Below are 6,706 nucleotides of genomic sequence, written 5' to 3'. Positions count from 1 at the left end.
CAGCTGCCGCGAGACACCGTAGTGGTGGTGGTGGTGGTGGAGGAGGGGCCGCCAACCACCAGGCTAAATATAACTGACCAAGCGGGTGGAGCAGGACCTCCCTCCCTCCACCCACCTGTCTCCCTCACCCCGGGGTTAGATCAAATGTACGGTTGATCCACAGTATCTTCTAAGCTGTGATCATATCTCTTCTGTTCCTTCTACTGTCTAGTGTTGTGTGATGTAGTTCCACTAACTTGTGTTCGTAGCTTAACCCTGCACAGTCCAGCTCTTGGACCCCACCTCTCTAACCGTCTATTGTTTCTACTGTACTCGCCTAGGTCTGCTGGTGGGGGTTGAGCTCTCGCTCTTTGGGCCCGCCTCTCTACTGTCAATCAGCTTATTTTCTCCACCCCCTAGGAAGCAACCCGTAGAATGTGTAACTCCCAGGTACCTATTTACCGCTAGGTGAACAGGGGTCTCGGGGTGAAAGAAAACTCAGGCCATTTGTTTCCGGCATCGCCGGGGATCGATCCCCGGACCCGTAGGACTATGAATACCGAGCGATGTGCACAGCCGTCAGTCCCCTGTGTAGACACCAAAAACTGCCTTGGAGGAAGTAAGGTGTAGCTTGTTATGCCCCGCCTACTGACCTTGTTCCACCTGTTACCTTACAGTTAACTATTCTCATGTGTATAGTCTTTCTGGAACCTTGTCCAAAGTTGTGGGTGGAGGAGGTGGCTTCCACAACTACTGCTGCCAGTACATTCCCCCGTGTTCACCGCCCGTATAGCATACCAGTACTACTTTACATCCCTTTGCTGCACTCGCCTCTGTACCTTCAACCCGTGTTCTATTGTCCTTTGTGCTTTGGTCAACATTCTTCACCCACGTTATTTATTAGTTATTAGTTATTTTTATTAGTTATTTTTATTAATTATTATTAATTATTTATTAGTGCTTTGGTCAACATTCTTCAGCCACGTTATTGTGACTCATCGCCTGCATATTGTCCTACTTTGTCTCAATTTGAAGAGGTTATGTTTGTCCACCTTATGTATTTCCCCCACAGTATCTTGTAAGCTGTGATCATATCCCTTCTGTTCCTTCTCCCCTCTAGTGTTGTGAGATGTAGTTCCATTAGCCTGTGTTCGTAGCTTAACCCTCTCAGCTCTGGCACCACTCTTCTTGCAAACCTTTGTACTTCTTCAGTCTTGGTTTTATACTTCACAAGGTGCGGATTCCATGCCGGTGCTGCATATTCCAGTATTGGTCTTAACAAATCTTGTTTAGATTGCCTTGAACGATTCTTGATTGAAGTTTCTAAATGATGATCTTATATTTGGCAGCGTCCCATATGCTGCTGATGTTATCCTGTGTACGTGTACCTCTGGTCTTAGTGTTGGAACTATATCCATTCCCAAGTCTTTGTATTTCTGATTCCTGTAGTTGTCTTCCCCTTATGATGTAAATGCTTTCTGGTCTCCTCTCGCCCTTTCCCATCTTCATTACCTTGCACTTGTTGGGATTGAATTCTAGCAATCATTTGTTTGACCCATCTCTGAAGCTTGTGAAGATCCTCCTTTCTGCAGTCTTCTTTTTTTCCACGTACCTGATCAGCTTTGCGTCATTTCCGTTTCCTAGACGTTGGGAGACCTTAGGAGACCTTAGGAGGACGGGCTGCAGTGGTCTGTGACTGGGTGTGTTCTGCCGTCTTGCGGTGGGGCTGTGGTGGGTATGTGGGCCTGCGGGCCGCTCCAAGCAACAGCCTGGTGGACCAAAGTCTCACAAGTCGAGCCTGGCCTCGGGCCGGGCATGGGGAGTAGCAGAACTCCCAGAACCCCATCAACCAGGTATCAACCAGGTTGCCTCACACTTCACTCTAGACAATTATGAATGGCATAGTAGGAGCATTACGATGTGGTTGTCTCCTTTGATTTGATGTTATCGTAGTCCACCTTATCATTATTCCGCCTGATACTCTGCTTCGTTACTCTCACTAGACGTTAAGTTTAGTGACCATTATTCCCGTTTACATGTCGTTTGTGTGGTATAAGTACATGCGACTGTGTGTGTGTGTGTGTGTTGCTTCCTGTATGGCGAGGGTGCGCAGACAAGCATGTGTAGCACACAAGGTGTAAGATGACCCAGTAAAAGGTGAAGGCGCTATACACTGCTTTAAATGTCAACACGAGGGCTTGTGAAACTGTTCACCCTGCGACTGTATGCATAAATGTTGCTGGAAGACAGGTGCTTGTTGTTGTTGTTGTTGTTAGCGGCTTGGTGGGTGGTGGTCCACGGGGGGGGGGGGGGGGGGTGGGGGGTAGCAGGGTAAGGCTTAGCCTGAGCTATGGCAAGGGTAATCTTGAGGTTATCTTGAGATGATTTCGGGGCTTTAGTGTCCCCACGGCCCGGTCCTCGACCAGGCCTCCACCCCCAGAAAGCAGCCCGTGACAGCTGACTAACACCCAGGTACCTATTTTACTGCTAGGTAACAGGGACATAGGGTTGAAAGAAACTCTGCCCATTGTTTCTCGCCGGCGCCTGGGATCGAACCCAGGACCACAGGATCACAAGTCCAGCGTGCTGTCCGCTCGGCCGACCGGCTCCTCCCGACTCCCTAAGGGTAAGCCTTAATCTGCTGACGGGAAGGGAACTGTCAGGAGGAAGCACCAAGCCATTACCACTGTAGCACTTGGAAGGGATCAGGATGAGGATTTGCCATGGGACGAAGTGAAGTAAAATGGTGCCCAACCACTTCAACTTTCTTGAGTTGATTAGACATTGAATGGCGACCTGCATGTAACGGTTCCGTCGCTCTACCGTCCACAAGTGGTTGGGCACTGTTCCTTACCCCCGTCCCATCCTAAATCTTTATCCTGATCCCTTCCAAGTGGTGTATAGCTGTAATGGCGAGCATAAGAAATATTGCCGGAACAACCGTGGACATCTTCAAGAGAAAACTAGGTCTGTGGGCCGCTCCAAGCAACAGCCTGTTGGAGCAAGCTCTCACCAGTAAAGCCTGGCCTCGGGCCGGGCTTGGGGAGTTAAAGAACTCCCAGAACACCCCCATCAAGCAGGTATAATCTCTGCTTAAACAAAAAACTAGCTGGATTGATATTGTTCATTTATTATGCGCCCTATACCCCTCCCGTGGTCACACTAGCACATACTAGGCGCAGCAACTGAACCCCTTGAAGTTAATTTAGCCAAGCTGGTAACAAATCTTGTCATACTAGTTACACAAAGTTACACAATTTAGTATCTATATCCAGTAGTGTATTATGTGAGAAGTGGCCGTGGGGTGTGTGTACTCACCTACTTGTACTCACCTAGTTGTGTTTGCGGGGGTTAAGCTCTGGCTCTTTGGTCCCGCTTCTCAATCGTCAATCAACTGATGTACAGATTCCTGAGCCTAGTGGGCTCTGTCATATCTACATGTGTGTGTGTGTGTGTGTGTGTGTGTGTGTGTGTGTGTGTGTGTGTGTGTGTGTGTGTGTGTGTGTGTGTGTGTGTGTGTGTGTGTGTGTGTGGACAGTTTACATGTGTAGTGAGCCAAGTACAGCGTTGCTCATCATGCGCCACACACACACACACCCAGCCAGTGTGTAGCAGCTGTAGACAGTTAAGTCATGCGCATATCCACAACCTACACTAAATAAACGTTGGCTATATGGCTCTATATACATCATTGTGATTGAAGTTCTTACACATTTCTTGAACACTCTTAATACCTCTCTCTGAATTCTGGCGTTTTAATTTGTTTCAAGTACATAGTATGGTAAAGTGTGGAGGGATAGTTTAGGTGGCAGTTTACATTTGGTTAGGTCTACGTCAGTAGGTGGTGTAAACTCCACAGGTACTTGTAGCCCGAGCTACGCCTAGCAGTAGTCTACAAGTCTGCTGACCTTATCTCTCCGGTCATACGTTACTGGTTATGCAAAATGGGGGATTTTTTACAGTGTCAAATCGAGAAAACTATGTGCATAGACGCACGTACACACACACACATGGCGTTACCAGTGCGTTACCTCTGACTGTGACTGTGCGTTACCTCTGACTGCTGGAGGAAATACAGAAAGAGAGAGAGACATCTTAAAGAGAAAACTAAATAGTTTTCTTCAAGAAATGCCGGATCAACCGGGCTGTGGTGAATAGTTTAAGACGGCTGACGGCTGAGTGGACAGCGCTCGGGATTCGTAGTCCTAAGGGTCCGGGTTCGATCCCCGGCGGAGGAGGAAACAAATGGGCAGTTTCTTTCACCCTGACGCCCCTGTTCATCTAGCAGTAAATAGATACCTGGGAGTTAGACATCTGCTACAGGCTGCGTCCTGGAGTTATATATGAAAATTAGGATTAAGGACTTGCCCGAAACGCTATGTGTGCTAGTGGTTGTACACGAATGTAAGAACTCTTGTATATATAAATAAATCAAATAAACGTGGGCCTGCGGGCCGCTCCAAGCAACAGCCTGTTGCTTGGAGCCAGGCCAAGCTTGTGGCAAGCTTGACTTGTGGCAAGCACTTGACAAGCCAAGCCTGGCCTCGGGCCGGTCTTGGGTGAAGTAGAACTACTCCCAGAACCCCATCAAGGAGGTATCAAGCTAGGTGGCACATCTCCCCACATTCTTACCCGCCTCATACCCTCCCACCGTCTCTATATTCATATCGTATATGAAAATAGGGAAAAAAGTGGGGAATGAAATGTCATTTAATGTTTTTATGGTGAGAGATAAGGACCGGCATTGCGTCCCCCGTTCGTAGGCAGTGAAGGTGCAGAAATAAATAAGCTAGACGTATTGCTTAGAGGAACGGCAGACGCGCACGAGATCACAGGACCAGCCTGGCCAGCAGAGCCGTGTGCGTCAAGAGAGAGGCAGGCAGTAGCAAGCAGAGATGCCGGGTGGAAAATACCGTGCGCGCGTGCGTGTGTGTGTGTGTGTGTGTGTGTGTGTGTGTGTGTGTGTGTGTGTGTGTGTGTGTGTGTGTGTGTGTGTGTGTGTGTGTGTGTGTGTGTGTGGCCTTCAGCCTGGTCCAGTGTTGGACTCTCCCACGGGGCCACACGGCTCCTCCTCCTCCCCATAAACACCTCTTATCTCACCATCTCCTTGACGGATAAGGAAAATATCTTCTAAGTTCCTTCAGTCTTGGCACAGTTGTCCACTGGAAACACAGTTGGGGTGAAAAGGTTTTCTATCCACAAGTAATAATCATCATTTATGCAAGAGTTCCATATGAAAAATGATCAGTAAAGTCATTGGTAACAAAGGTATGGGGTGCAGAATAAATGAACTAGATAAAAGACTCAAATACTAATTAAAGTTACGTTCTGGAGAGGCTTTTGTACACCCACTGTTGTGTACGTACAGATAGACGTACAGATAGACGTACACCAGCACATTACATTAGGGCAGTGCTCAGAGCGTCGCGGTCAGCTCCGTCACACAACTCCAAGTCATCTTTGATGGCTGGTAAGACTCAAGGTCGCATCACTGACAACTCCTCAAGCAAGGCACAGCCAGATATAGCTCCCAAAGGCACAGCCAGATATAGCTCCCAGAGGCACAGCCAGATATAGCTCCCAAAGGCACAGCCAGATATAGCTCCCAAAGGCACAGCCAGATATAGCTCCCAAAGGCACAGCCAGATATAGCTCCCAAAGGCACAGCCAGATATAGCTCCCAATGGCACAGCTAGATATAAACAGCAAGAATTTCAGCTAAAATATCTCTTATAAAATATCTCTAAAATCTTGCATTATATCCATATTTCAAAAGTGAAGACTAACAAATATAAGCAAAAGCTCTTCTGTAATCCTGTAATATCCTCGTATCTTAATATTTTATGTATGAGCAAAAGACCTATCATCAAGGTAAAAATAATTTATGTAAATATAGATATTGTAATTATTTTTTTGTTTAGCGGACATTATGACGACTGAACCCCACACCAGAAGGTGAAGAGACGATGGCGTTTCGGTCCTGCTTGATACCTGCTTAATACCTGCTTGATACCTGCTTAATACCTGCTTGATACCTGCTTAATACCTGCTTGATACCTGCTTAATACCTGCTTGATACCTGCTTAATACCTGCTTAATACTTGCTTAATACTTGCTTGATATCTGCTCAATACCTGCTTGATGGGGTTCCAGGTTCGGCCTGGAACATTATCAAGTCGATTGTGATGTAATTATAGCGGATATTTTAATTACCAGTCCCCGTATGGTATGGTAATTACCATAACCTTTCTGACCAATCTATTTTATCTCTTGTTATATCTACTACATATATTTCTCTCTAACACACTCACACACACATCCCCATGAAGCAGTCCGTGGCAATTGTCTAACTCCCAGGTACCTATTTACTGCTAGGTGAACAAAACACCAGAGTGAAAAAAAACTGCCCATTTGTTTCTGCCTCCGCCGGGAATCGAACCAGGACCCTTTAGGACTATGACTCCAAGCGCTGTCTACTCAGCCACGAGACCCCCGTGTGTACTTGCCTAGTTGAGCTTGAGCTTTGTTGGGGTTGAGCTTTGGCTCTTTGGTCCCGCCTCTCAACTGTCAATCAACTGGTGCACAGATTCTGGAGCCTACTGGGCTCTATCATATCTACACTTGAAACTGTGTATGGAGTCAGCCTCCAGCACATCACTGCCTAATACATTCCATCTGTTAACTACTCTGACACTGAACAAGTTCTTTCTAACGTCACTGTGGCTCA

Source organism: Procambarus clarkii, chromosome 87 (genome assembly GCF_040958095.1).
Source record: "Procambarus clarkii isolate CNS0578487 chromosome 87, FALCON_Pclarkii_2.0, whole genome shotgun sequence".
Lineage (NCBI taxonomy): Eukaryota > Metazoa > Arthropoda > Malacostraca > Decapoda > Cambaridae > Procambarus > Procambarus clarkii.
Note: the sequence above shows the minus strand (reverse complement) of the source record.